Raw genomic sequence first — 15,204 nt, 5'->3', positions numbered from 1 at the left:
AATTAAATAAAATTAATGTGTGGCTGTCAGAGATCTTCAATTCCAACAGAAACATCACTAAGTACTGTAATGTACATGTCTGCATTTGGGAAAAAAGTAAAGCTTTGAAAATATCTGGGCAGACTAGAATCAATATGCAATCAAAAATCTATAGTTCTTGTTGCAAAGGTTCCCAACAGCAGGGAGTTCCACAGCCATTGGCTCAATTTAAATAGCATTATAGCAAAAATTGCAGGGTTTGGATGTTCTTTCCTTTGTTTCTTGCAGCCGTGGGATGAAAACTGTTCATGACTATAATTTTTTTCCCCTAGAGTGCCTAAAAAGATTGCTCACTACATGAGTGATTCAGCTGAAGATTTAATTTGTATCTGGGTCATTAGGACTGCTTAATAGTAATTTGAAATAAACAAATATCATAGATTCTTATAATCACAGAATGGTGCTGGAAGGCTCCTTCATGACCATCTAATTCCAAACCCCCTGCCATGGGCAGGGACATCTTCCACTCAGGTGGGTCCAGAGCTCTGTCCAACCTGGCCTTGAACATTCCCAGGGATGGGACATCCACGATTTCTCTGGGCAGCCTGCTCCAATGCCTCACCACCCTCACAATAAAGAATTTCTTCCTAACATCTAATCCCCACACACGATTCCCATACTGGGTTATGGAAGAGTGCAGCCCGGACAAGGATATATTGGAAATTGTTCCATAATGACTCATGGATTAGCTGGGGTTGCTTTAAACGCAACATTCCCGAGGGGTAAAGTAAAGCTGCCTTTAACTCAGGCTTATCTGGAAAAGAAAGAAAAAGGAGCACTTAGCTGCTTACCTGGCTTGCACTGCAGGATTTTTAAGCTCCTCTTCATCATCTTGTAACTATTTCAGCATAGTTCTGTAAGCCAACTGAATAGAAAATCTGGATATAATATGCCCTTAACAGGTAGTGACTGATGGTCAGTAAAATCTTGATAAGAGAAGAACCATCTCTCCTTATCTTGAGAATTATTTGGTTAGACAGCCATAGGAGTGAAGGCAAGAAACTTTTCTATACACTGACTCCTAAAGGTCATTCTCAAGTATAGTGAAAAATTAAAATGAAAAATACTTCAAGATCAATAAAAATTACAGATACCTCAGATTTACCAGTAATGCCTTCACTTTTCAATGTGAGAAGGATCAGACCTAAAGGAAAATAGAACACAGGATGTCATTTTTTTATACAATGCTCCTGTTGCACCTTTTGAAAACACACTTTAATCCAAGAAAAAAATTGTGGGTTTTTTTTTTTTTCCTGTCATCTTCTAAGCTTCAGCAGAATTCGGTAATAATTAAAATTTTTCTTCAAGGGAAAAATATTAAGGAAAAAAATCAGCAAACTATCATCTGGCTTTTCAGCTTTGCTAGCTTCATATTCCCATGCCTGGATGAGGATCATAGTCTTGTGGCTACCTTCCCCTGCCACTGATACGAATAAGTTTTAAAAATGCACAATTCTAAAGCAGCTTGTAGAAAGCAAGAGGAAAAGCTCACAAAAGGTTTTAAACTTTTGGGTACTGCTGAAGGCATTTCTGTTTCCTTAAGCAAGCAGGAAAAGGGAACATCTCTGAATATTTCAAGCCAGATAAATGGAATTCTGTCTGTACAGTGCCCAACTCTTGAGAGCGAAATCCAACACAGGAAACTATCTCCTGGGTTAAATCCAGCTGTTCACCATGCCAGCCACTACATCACATAACCCTTTCAAAACTGCACTAATTCCTTTCAATAAACTGAAGCACAGATATTTTGTCATCAAAACATGCTGCTTGAAAAGACACTAACCCTTTTGCTATTCATATGAGTGTAATGTTTGAACTTTTCAATTGCAGCTCCGTGGACACTTTGATGACAAATATGAATCAAACAGTGCTCTATATACCAGAGGGCATTGCATTAATTTAGTTTCAAGGTGACAAGGGAATGAATTATAATGATCAAGTCTGCATTAAAAAAATACTGTTGAAAACTCATAGCCAGATGGAAATGCTCAAGAGCAGTATTCTAAAAAATAGCTGGGGACCAACTATCATCAGAGAAAGAGATCTGTGGAAACCCATTTAGTGGCCTAGATGCATAATTTCAGATATTTGTAGATGCTATCCAACACTTTGCTGAGATTAAGCCACAAATTCACTCTTCTCCACCTTCTTTTCATCCTATCTGTAGGAATTTCACTTACCTATTCTGTCTAGCTCAGGAAAAAAACCACACAGAAGTGCAATGAAATAGCAATAGTGTGGAAGATTTCTTCAAGAAGGGGATATACATATATTTTCCAAAGACTTTTTGGCACTGGGATCCATTTCAGATTTCCTGCAGCGGTCTACTTCTTCAAAAACCTTTAATCATCTTAACTGCTGGCAAGACATCTGTTGGAAGTGTTGGAAAACCGAAAATGAAAAAGCTCATAACTCTACAGAAATCACTAATAGAAAGTGAGAAATAGAACCTGCACAGCATTACTTGAAATGTCAAAATGTGCTGATAATAAATGGAATCTGGCTAGAAACAGTTTGGAGTTGAAGCCCTGCAGTAAGCATCTCCAGAGCTAGGCAAATCAGTTCTTACAAGGATTTAGGAATCTACCTACACAGCAACCTCTATCTGAACCCTAAAAAAAAAAAAAAATTCAAAAGTTACTTTTTACTCATGTAGAGAACATACTTTCCTTCTCTAAAACATATTGCTATTCATTTTCTCCTCTTTCCACTGTTCCTTTTTCTAAATCTTCTTCAGTTGTGATAGAACCTGTTACTGTGTCACCCTCAGGCACCTGCCAAATGAAGCTCAGTACTCCCATGAAATGCTATTCAAATTAGGTATTTTGCAAAAGGAAAATCCCCAAATATGAGAATTTCAAAGTCAGCAAGGCTTAGGAACTTCACTGAAATTCTTGCTCCCGCATCAGAAAATATGAGGCATGTATGGCCTGTGGGGGGTTGGAGAGGTGTTGAGAGCATCTGAAAAGAAAAAACACATATTCGGGTTTACTGAGGAAAGACTGTCTCGGTCCTTGAACATTTGAGAAAACTGACATTAAAATCCAGATTATAATCTCCATCCAAATGGATCATATTTAGGAACCTTTGTGAGCAATTCTGCTCTATTGGGAGTTCCCACATTGTAAGACTGCCCTCAGCCCTCTCACCACTGCTGGTTTTACGTTCTGTAACTACAAAAAACAATAGGTTTGAAATTTTATCCAAGTTATGTTTGCAACTAACATCTTATATTATTGAATGATTGTTTGTTAAAGGGAACCACAGTCCCTATTTTCTAATAAAAAAGAGCTTAAAATCTACATAGATCTTGACAAACTCAAATGCTACAGTTGACTCAAACAATGAGCCTCTTGAACTTTGGGAACTAAGTCAAAACATGGAGATTTTCCAAGTACCATGTCTCCTATGTGGATAGCTGTCCAAAGAAGTGGTGGGTAAGGTCACGTCTTATACTCTGCCCATAAAAATGAGGAACAGTTTCCCACCCCCTTGGCAACAGTATGGATAACATAAGGGAGAATACTTTTCCAAAGTCAGAAAAGTTAAAGAGAAAACTGCTATTTCTCCATATTATGTAAATCTAAAACTGAAAATGTAAATTTTTATTTTATCAAAATGCAGTGGGGGGAAAAAAAAGGACAAGTGGATCAAAAGTGCAGAGCCTTCTGAGCAGACTCAACAGGAATCTTAAGAAGTATATATTTTTCTGCTTAAAAAATACTAAAAAAATTACCAAGATGGCACATTGGAATCGAAACCTAAATTTGTATTTAGAATTTACATTTTGTAAAATACCCACAGGCATGTATTAATAAACACACACACACTACTGTTGGAATAGACAAATATTTTTCATGCAGATGATTGCCAGACTTATCTTTATATGATGTGATTTATAGCAGAGGAATAAGAGCAGCAAATCTGAAAGCATGTAGTTATTTGCTGCAACACATGCAGAAACAGAGACATATCAGCTGATGTGCTGTGTGCAGTCACCATTATGCCTGAGAGGATTTAAAAATTAAAAGGTCTTGCCCAAATTCTTGGGCAGTAAGTAATTTACTTGCCATATGAAATTTTTTAATATTATAGGATTGTTACATTGTGCCAGGTTAAACCTAAACCCCTCAACAATAAAACAGCAGCTCTCTGGCACCTACAAGATGGCACAGCAGAAGGACCCAGGGTATCCATTCAGTTTTGACCCTTCCTGACCCCCTGTGGTGCAAATCAATTGTTTCATATGTGAAAAAGATGGGCAGCATAGTTATGACAAGTATGAACAGGCAAATAGAAAACTAGGGGTTTACTCACTCTCCTCCATGTGTGGAGTCAGTTTTGAAAGTTACAGGCCGTACCCATTGGTAGGTAATGACTTGGTTCCCCCTTGATCCAGAAGAATGTCCTTGCTTCAACTGTTGATAGATTAAAACATGACCAAACACCTAATGGGATCTTACTGTAAATGGAGGCTCCAAATTCACTTTTGTGTGCCTCTCACCAGGTAAATCAACCTTCAGTTGTGCCTCAGCCACGGGACACCAGAGCAATGTGTGCAACTGCTCTAAAAGAGCCCTTCACAATCTCAAACAAGACATTTCCAACCCTCTGCTAAACTTCATGGGATAATTTAAAACATATGCAAATAGATTAATGGCTTAAAATTCCTTTGGATTCTATTATAAAGACAGCATGCCATCAATTGCAGTAACTGCTTTAACATGCAGAAAATGACAATAGATATGGTCCCTGAAGTAGAGCAGTGATTAATCATGCAGGGTTGGGGGAGTATTTTTTTGTTTAAATTTGCTTCACTCCTTGAATTTGCATCCCCTAGGCCACCAGTGTTTGAATGGTGATCACAAAGGAGAGGTAGTAGGCTGATAGAAAATACTTAAAAAGGGAAGTGTTCTCACAGTGCCTTGGTTCCCAAGGCTAATCAAGTACATAACTTGACTTTATCTATAAACTAACTCAGTTTTGCTGAAGGTTTCTGAGATACCGAACTGCATCTACTATCCACTCATTCAAGGCAGTAATCTAATATCAAAAAACATTTTATAAGTAGGAAGATTCCAAGACCTTGTTACTTTTATGAGTCTGAAGGCTAAATAAATGAAGGTGACATAGAAAAGCCCCAAATATACTACTTTACAATACTCATCCCTCATTTCTAAATTTGGACTCAATTTTTGAACACAAATTACAAATGTGAAAGGTGCTACTCAGAAATGGGAGGACAGATACATAGACAGGCAGCTACAAACCCACAGCTAGCAATCATCTTGATTTGTGAAAGGCAGTGCAATCACAGGCAAAATAAATTTCATCTACAAGAGAGCCCCAAAAGTGCTACCTGGATTCAAGCAATAGTTGAGAGTTTGGGTGTTTTGACATTGCATCATCTAACAAAGACCTGCATTCTGTCCACACTGTAGCTAATGTAGCCATGCTCAGAATGAAACTGCTTTACCATATTGACATTGTAAAGCAGGCTAAAGTGCTGGCAAGAGAAAAAAAAATGAAAAAGACATAATGGTACATGTGAATTTGAAATCAGTAATGTTTCAGAACTCTTAACTTTTGGAAAATTCAAAATACAGAGTTAATACATCATGCAATACAGTATGTGACCCAAATAGCAAAGCTTTTCTGCATCCATCTGTGAGCCACTGATCTAAGACAAACTCACTTAGATAAAAACTGCTTGTTTCTCTCTAATAGCTCTCTATATTAAAGAACATGATAATGCATCTCTGAAGCTAGAAACCTCTTTCAAGCTCCAGGCTGACACTTAGTTATGAAATGGGTGGAGACTTCACTTTCCATATTCACATAGACAAGTCTCTTATCGTTTTGCATTACATGAAGCAAATGCCTACTCTGTTTCTATTCTGAATAAACAGACAGAAATGTTTCTGCCACCAGAGAAGAAAGAAAGAACATCCACACTAGTCTTCTGGAAATGAGTGAATCTGTTTTCTTCTAAATCAAAGCAAAGTCCTTTGAAACCACATCTTTAGCAAGAACAGAATTCCAGTTTCAAAACAGCCCCAACCTGAGCAGGCTCTTCTTGGACAGGTATGGGACTCCTAAAACAAAATTTAGTTCACAAGTGTGCACTGTCTCTCATCCCTTGCTGTGCTCAGGACAGGAAGGATTCAGCATGTGGCAGAGAAACCCCTATTCCAGCATTCATGTTGCACGGGAAGACTTTTAAAAGAAAATAAAGACCACATGAGTAAATAATATGAAAAAAAAATCTTCATCCAGTTTTACATATGTAGGCGGAGTCTTTTATTTCATCTAGGCCAAAACATCAGACTAAATAAATACTGAATGTTACTATTAAAAAAAAAAAACAAACCCCTGGGCTAGTACATCCAAAAGAGGAAGAATTTTCCTGTACCTAGCTGTGCAATTAAAAATATTAGATGTCCATGGCCTGTGTTTCACATGCAAATGTAATGCTAAACATGCCAACATTTGCTTTGGTACAAATTTCACAATGTTTTTACCAACACTTCTAGCACAAGGATAAAATCTGTCCTGCTCTACTTCTAGAAAGAATAAATGGAAAAAGAGATTACTGGAAGGCAGTCTCACCTCTCAACAGACAACACTGTCTTTATGAGTGATTTTATAATGGGGGTTAAAAAAAAAGTGACCTTTTCAGCAGCTTGCCAAGAAAACTTGCATTTTGTCTTGTGTCAAGATGCTCAGTGGACATACCTGGCTTTGTCTCTGCACACACAAGATTGCAGTATTCTCACACTCAGTACCAGTGCATTATCCTGATGTAGGTATGAGCTTGGCCAGAAACAGTAAAACAGTCATTTTGTGACCAGCTGGAATCAGGAAACGCTTTTGAGGCTTGGCCATATCTGCAAAAACAATTTTTTCAGACAAAAGGCTGCAATTAGAAAAGAGATATTCCGAAGGGATTTCCAAAGACCATTCATCTAGGTCAGCATTAATCCAGTCTCAAATGGGATTCACCTTTTTTTCCAGCGTCTCTCCACTGAAATGCTCATTTTAGGGAAGCTTTGAGAAACCCATAAAATGGCATAAATAGCCTTTGCAATTTAGAGAATGAGACTTAGAAAGAGTTGCTGTCAACCCTTTTTTCTTCCGTATTTCTCATAGGTGTCTGGTAGGCATTGAAGGTCACAGAAGGGAAGAAAACAGTGCAAATCTCTGCAAGGGGAAAAAAAAAAACAACACTGAAGCTTTTGATGGAGCATTTTGCTTAGTGTGGGGCCCTGCTTTTCCAAGATAGCTGAAAAGTAAAACACACAAGCATCAAAAACCAGCAAAAGGGTCAGTGACGTTTATGTACTCCCCCTGCATGCACCTGGAAGAGCTAACACAGGATTACTGTGTGCTTAGTACCTAAGCATGACCTCAAAGTATTCCATGAAATTCACAATAACTTCTTGTTTTGCTTATTTAGAAAAAGAAAGCCAAGACACAGAGACAATTTTATGCAATTGATTTTTAAGATCTTACCCATCATCTCACCCAATGTACTTGCATTATCCCTTATCTACAAGCTGGGAAATCAGGTTTCCTCAGTGGCTTGATATAAAATTTCAGTTCCTCCCATGCCAAAAACCACACTGCACTCCCATATGGAAGCACCTAATTCCTCAGTGTTAACCACCAGATGCTTCCAAATGTTTCAGGCTGTGTCACATATATCTCTCATCAGCAAAGATGATTTCTTTTTCTTTTTCTAGAAAATCATCCCATGTTTTAAATACCTGCATATTAGAAGTTAACATCAAGACAGATTTTAAAACATTAATTTAATTGCAGTATCTGTCACAGCAAGAATTAAGGAGAATTATCTTTTTCCGTCACACAGTTTGGACTGTAAAAACTTCTCCTTTTTGGAAGCATCAGTGCCAGTAAAATCTAACCTTTCCTTTTGGCCCCCCCAAAACCCTGACTTTGCTCTAGCAAATTTTAAAAGACATTTCTAGAACACGCTCATGTGTTTTGGAAAGCTGCCATATTTAAGCAAAAGGTCATGAGGCTTAACATACAAGTGTATCATAAAATCAAGTTTGAAGGGGTTTTGGAAAAAGGAATATAGAATGCAATTTATAAGGCTCGTCTCCACTCAAACTTCTGTGATGCAGACCATGACAAGTTGCCAATTTGCCAGCATAAATAGGAAAATGGTTATAATTATATTTCCCTGTGCTGTTGTTCTGGAAAGTTTTGACCAGTTGGATGTTTCAGAGCCAGTGGTTGTCCGAGAAGCACAAGAGGAAGGCCACAGCAGGAAGGAATTGTGCATCACTAAGAGCGAGGGTGCCAGTCCAAACGTGGGGTACCAGCAAATGCACCAAGATGTTTGTAGGTGGAAAAGAAACTGCTGAGAGGCCTCAAAAAGGCTGATTTTACGACTGGGCTCCCATGAGAGCCACATCCTATGGGACAATCCAAAAATGTGACTCAACTACATGACAGTTTTCCAGAGAGATGGAGTCAAGATGAATTGTCTCATAGTTTTACCACAGACTGCAGAGAAATGACCAGCAGAGTTCTGTTGTTGACTTCTGTGGATGATGACAGCATGAGGAAGATTTTTGAGACGGTTGGATTTTACAATTTTTTTTTTCTTATTGTGTCTTAAGACATCTTTTATATAGACATATATGAAGGAAAATTGGGAAAAAAAACTTTCATACCTCTTGACCCAGGCATCTAGCTTTCTGCATAGCATAGGTTAGTTAAAAAACCCTGCTGTAAGTCAGACTGGAAATGTAATTTAGTTCCCTAAAATTAAAAGCTAATAATACCTCTTTATGTGCCATGCCACCTTCAAATTTCACCCACATTAAATAAAAAAAACAACACAAAAAAAAAAAAAAAAAAAAAAAGCCTCGATTATATGATTTGCTCCTGAAATTTGTGTTCAGAAGTGTATTTATGTAGTGAACACCATCTTTGTGTTAGGTGGCAAATATAAAACAGACTTCACCCATTTACATATTTCTGGTTCACACAATATTTAACTGAGACTGGGTACAACAACTATGAATAACTGAGGCAAACCAAAACCATATCTGTATATTCAAAATCATAATTAAACACATGGCCATTGATAATTTGTTAATTTGTTTTACAGTGACCAACCGAACAGGGATAAGACTGCCAAAACTGTACCAGAGTAAGTTACTAATTTATTAATTTTTTTTAGGAAAATTGGTCTGCTTGAAAAATATTAGAGACAAATTCTATGGGTCATTTAGGGATCGAAGAAAATTGATAGAGAGGGCTAGCAGCATTTCATTTTGGACTCCAATAAGCAGCAATAGCAGAGAAACTGCCAAGGCTTCCTTCCTATGCCAGAAAAACAAACCAGATCCTATTCATGGACCAGGAAAATTTAAGTCAGTGCAGCAAAGCTGGCCAACTAGCTTACCTTGGGCAGAAGTTGTTTGTGTAAAAGTTCTAGACTGTAATTATAGTTTATATATTTATATTTATATTTATATTTATATTTATATTTATATTTATATTTATATTTATATTTATATTTATATTTATATTTATTTCGCTAGTTTTATTTATAAAAGTAGTTTCTTTCAGTTGTTATAAAATAATTTCCCCACCCTATGCACTTCTGTGTAAAAGCAGTTCTTCCTAAGGATTTTAAATTTGATGGCGTGGGCTTCAGATGACAGAGCATGATTTCAAGCATTTTGAAGCAAAAAACATGGGCTTAGACCAGCAATTTCTACTCCACATCACCAAAACTATTTCAAAATGATAAATCTACTGAAAATTCTATAGGTCATAATCCATACATTTAGCATTATCTGGTGTAATAGGCCATCACCTACTGACATTTTTATTGAACTGAAAAGCAGGAAAACGAATGGTTTCAGTGTCAGGAGCTGACATTAGAGGAACCAGGGATTTGCAGATGTATAGAAACCCTAGCTGGGCCAAGAAAGAAGAAACAACAACCTGACCTGAGGCCTCAGCAGTTACTATTACTTCAAAATGAGACAGAACAGTTGGACTTGATGCTCTGTTTTCCAGCCTAACTGATTCTGTGACTCTCTGTCTACAAAGGGGACAATCTGGAGCTGCAGTGCCAAAGCTTGTGTACTTTGCTGAAGTTGCCATTTCATCTAAAGTAAGGAGCTGGCAGTACATTTCACATCTTTCAGAAGTGAGGCAGACAGCAGTGTGAAAATCTTCCTCTGGTCCAGGAGCCCTCCAAGAGGAAAAACAGAGCAGCTCAAGGTGGAGGCACTCACAAATCGTCCATCACCAGAAGGAACAAATGTCCTGCTCCTGCCAGCAGCCCCACAGGCTGCCAACAGCAAGAAACAGCTCAGAGATCACCAAGGCCAGAAGTGGAGGGATCTCTCTTGTGCAGCATGAAGACAGCTGGAAGCAGACATCAAACATAGCAGCTGCAGGTGGAGCACCTGGTCCGAGCCTGTCCCCATCCCCTGGCTCTGGGGACATGCAGGCAGGCTTGCTCACGGCTGCTAGCAGCACGACAGTCTGTGTGGGCAGCCCAGCCACTAAGGACTCCCTACAGGGTTTGGAGAGAGGAAAAAGCATTCACAGGCCTCCACATAATCCTGAACATTGTTGCTTACAAGAAGATGCAAGGGCACTGTCACCTCCCTCCACCCCTGTGCATCTCAAGTCACAACCTCATTGCACAGGTTAGCATAAAGGAAAAGGGTAAACACCAAGCTCCACTATTATTAGCCCCCCCCAAAATGATACAAAACTAATCTTATCGGGTCCAGAGTATGGGGGACATGTTTTTCCCACTGCAGTAAGAAGTATTTAAGATATTAAAATATCTTAATATCTTAAATATTAAGTATTTTTCCCACTGCAGTAAGAAGAAATGTAATTTTAAGCTCTTTTTTGTGCTGCTTTTCCGTAATTTCTCATCTAACTTTTTTTCCTCTAAATCATTGACTTCAATTATCTTTTGCATAAATATTTGTCTGAATGCATTTCAAATAAAAATTATATCCATTTATTGACCCACAAAAAAAATCATTCCATAATTCAGTCAGGGATAATAATTGTTCTTGAAGCTGTGAAATGCCTCGACTGCAATTTTCCATGTAATGAACTATAAACTTTTATATTAAATAATAATGATGTGTACATTCACTGAGGCATACATTTCTAACCACATAGTTTTGAGAGGAATGGCATTTTTAAAAGCAGTTACACGCCACACTAATTAATTTTGAGAACATAAACACTCTCCAAAGTTGCAAAATTAGGCAATTATACAATAATATGTTATAATAACAGCTTTTCGGCTCTGAAGATTTTTTTTACTTATTTTCTCACCATTGCTGGGCTCTTGGCGCATATGTATGAGCACTACAAAGCCAATCAGCACTACAAAATGTATGCTTTGCATTTTAGCTTAGACTTCTGGTGTTTGCAGAACAGTGTGTGTCTAACTGCTGTTCCCACAGCTGTAAAGCTTTAAGACTTAAGAACGCATTGAACCAGAGTCTGTCCTCACATAATTGGAGTGGCGCAAAGTTTTGTTTGGGGGTGTTCATTTAAAGCACAAAGGCCCATCTGACAAACCCCAGGTTGTTCCCCACATGATAAAAGTGAGGGGTTATTCATTACCCTGTGACATGTAATTAACATGATGATTGGCTCTATACACCTTATAAACAATGAACACTTTTCTTATTTCCTTTTAACTACCGCCATTTAAAATTGCTGGGGGGGGGAGGGGGGAAGTGTACAGCCACCAAGGGAATTTCCAAATTAAGAGGTCCTTGAGATTCCAAAACAAACCCAAAAAACATAACAGACACTCTTCATAAACCACTCACAATAGCAGAGGCCCAGCTTACAACTTTAACTGCTGCAGTGCTCACATGTCAAGACAGGATGCTGAGGTCCTACAAAGGGATCCCACAGCTACTGCACATCACGAGCTAATGAATCTTTTCCCATGACAGGTACAGACCTCGGGACTGGGGTGGGAGCCAGGCTGTCAGAGGAAAAGTTCAGAGAATCTGCAGTGGCAAAGGCTCAGTGTGCAAGATGCAGCAACAATCAGGAAGATTTACCCCCATGAGTCTATGCTATATCAACTACTTTGTAAGTCCCAGAGCACACCTACCTGTCACCATGTTCCAAGTCAAACATACACAAACCAAGATGCTGTCAGCCTTGATGTTACTTGCTGAAGACAAATATACCTATCAGAGCTGAGAAAATTTTCCTTTTGTCCTGTCAAGACCTTCCTTACTGTCTTGGGTAGTTCAATCCATTACAGGCATTCGAGGGAAAGGTGGAGAAAACCTTCTTCAAGTCTTTTTACTAGTTGCCATTTACTAAACATAATGTAGTAATTCTGGTCAATTCTTAGTAATTAGTGAATAATATTATTAATGCTATTTGAAACGTAGCCTAGGACCTGAATGCTTTCTCCAGTTATGTACAATGTAAGTTTCAGTCTTATTCCTGAGAACCAGGGTACCAAACTTGTTGCTGGAGCTAAAGCACAAAGATGCAGCACAGATCTTGTCAGTCTCTACTTCCTCACAGAACATCAGGATTTCTCACACTCTTGCCACAAAACAGCACTGGCTTTTCCTGAGCGTGGGACCAATCTAAACCACTATCTTTCCTTTGACAACTTTGCTTGTTTCTGAAACTGAGAAAGCCTTAAAAGGATTTATGCAGGATTCTTCATATACCATTTCAAATGGCATTGTATACATGTCTGTTATGAGCCAGTCATCAGAACTGACTTTTTAGCCAAGAGGGGAGTAAACACTTCCAGATCTGAGCTCTTGTAATTTAAGCAGAGATTAGTTATATGCTAGATGCTCCATTTTTTCCTGTGCTGACCATGAAGACTGTTAAAATGAGAGAAAAATCATGGTTAACCTATCAGTTAAAAGAACAGGATCCCTACAGACATCTTTTAAGAGCTGTTTAAGGGTCTCTGCATTAAGTCTTCCTTTCAGTCTCATCAAGAAGAAGAGATCTCAGTGAAACCTATTGTAGCCAAACTTGTCCTGAAAGAAATCACAAACTCTGGTTGACAAATAATCAATCAATCAATCAATCACAAACCAGTTATGATTTCTATTAATTCTTTTGGTTAGGAAAATGAAATATTTTTCTGTTATTCTCCAAAGGGGACACTTCCAGTTAGACGTTTTTCTAACTCAACTTTCTGTATTCAAAGCCACACCTTATTTTGAAATTTGCCTGCATTTTATTCACAAAACATGATATTGGAGTGAGCCAAGCAAAAAATCAACAGCTCTAGTCACAAGATCACATTCCATATTTAGGTTGTTTTCCTGCCAGGGAGCACAATCTCTTTTGCAACTGTACCCTGCCCTCCTTCAGCTTCTTACCTTGTGTCTCAGGCCTTATAAAGGTGGAAGTTTTTGGCATTCCAATTTACTTTCCCCCTCAGCTTTCCGCTCATCCCCAGGGCATATCTGATGGGCGCTAATCCACCCTAATTAGCCAACTGGGAAAACAACAGATAGTTTGCAAGACTTGAAATGCTTGCTCAGGAAAGTCGACATCTCTGGCAAAGAGCTTAATGTGTCTGCAATCAAGACAAAAGGAGAGATTGGATCACCATAATGAACTCTAATTTTGTATTGCTCTAGAAGGATAAAATGAGGGTGAATTGAGGCTCTAAAATCTTTTAGCACAAGAGCAAATGAAAGCTTTAAATTATGCAGTTTTTTTCCTGTCAACCGAATAAGCACGACTTTATAAGCATGATTTAATCCAAAAAACAGATGCACTCTTCCCTTAAGACAGAAATCTAAGCCAACTGGCTTGCATAAGCATTTTCTGTGCGTGATTATTGGACGTGGCAGGTTGAAAGAACCAAGAAGCAGGATTTTGAGCCATGGCAGGAGATGCAAAGAACAGAGGTCCAAATCTTCACAGGAAATAAAAGCAGGCAAGAGAGAGAGAGAGAATAGTGGGGGGGAAGACATTCTGCAGCATTTAATCACAGAGTTCAGGAATCAGGCTCTGAATGCAGCGATGACATGCACAAGTGGCGGTAGGTCCTCTTTGTGCGGCTTCGCTGTGCGAGCAGCATTGCAAGTTGTCCTGCATCTCCCACAGCCATGGTTACAATTTTTACCTTGTAGTGATTCCATTGTAATTAATGGATGTTCCCACTGCATAAGGCAGAATACTGATGAGGAATGTGAAGGGCAGACAATAGTTTAACTATCTTTGATTAAAGTCTCACTTTGGGTAGAGCAAGCTGCATTTATCATGTTGCCTCTCTCAGTTTTCCATCCTTACCGATTATCAATAAATTGAACTAAGAGATTTCCACCCCAGCAGATTTTTCTTTATTCTGTTTTCTGCACTGTCTTTCCTGACTTTTCAAGACAGAAGTAGGAGCCCCTTACACTCTGAATTAACTTCACTTTTGTAACAGAATGTATGCAATTCTCTGTGTGTTGCTGTAATCATGTCTCAAGTTTATTAACAACTAATTACAGAATATCCTGGATAAAGCTGAAAAACATTGAGTTAAATTTAATACTAACATATTACTGTATTCCAAATTTATTCTGATTGAACTCCTCAGTCAGCAGTAAATAGCCTGAATATTTGGATTGTGAACACATATGACTGATAAATTGACAAAGTACACAGGACAAATTCTGGCCGACAGTGCACCTACGCAACTATCACTGCTTCAGTGGGAAGAGCAACAATCCACCCTTCAAATTTGTATTAATTACCGTAATTTTTCAGTTTTGGTATTTCAATGTCACTTAATTTTGTCCTGATGTTTCCAGCTGCTCTTGAGAGCTTCATGAAGTTTTTGACTCTGCTGCTTGGTTAAAAAAACTAAGCACATGTTGGTGCTTTTCCTCTATTTATTCCCATGTCCCTTGTACCCAGTGGAAAGGAGAGAGGCCAGAGGAGCAGCAGATGAAGCGGGACCACAAAAAACAGGAAAGTGAAAGCTGGCTGCTGCCAGCTCCCCACCAACACTCACTACATGAGAACTAGTGCCTGTAATCCCAAATACGTGCACATGCATATGCATGATTGTAGTGCCACTGATGAATAGAAATGTTTGTCTCGCTCATGTGAAAAGACATCAGCTGCTTTTGGCTTCAAAGT

At 38.5% G+C, this 15,204-nt stretch overlaps 1 long non-coding RNA gene across 1 annotated transcript in view; it reads right to left on the bottom strand.

Moving 5' to 3' along the window:
- Positions 1-2,238: 2,238 nt before the first annotated feature.
- The window catches only part of LOC119700904, a 40,994-nt gene continuing 28,028 nt past the window's right edge, over positions 2,239-15,204 (bottom strand). The window contains exons 4-6 of the long non-coding RNA XR_005256922.1: positions 6,775-6,926; positions 4,357-4,457; positions 2,239-3,000 (exon numbers count right to left, since the gene is read on the bottom strand). This is a non-coding gene — a long non-coding RNA (uncharacterized LOC119700904). The remainder of the gene's footprint in view (positions 3,001-4,356; positions 4,458-6,774; positions 6,927-15,204) is intronic.

Source organism: Motacilla alba, chromosome 4 (assembly GCF_015832195.1).
Source record: "Motacilla alba alba isolate MOTALB_02 chromosome 4, Motacilla_alba_V1.0_pri, whole genome shotgun sequence".
NCBI lineage: Eukaryota > Metazoa > Chordata > Aves > Passeriformes > Motacillidae > Motacilla > Motacilla alba.
This window is presented reverse-complemented; position numbering and strand designations above follow the sequence as displayed.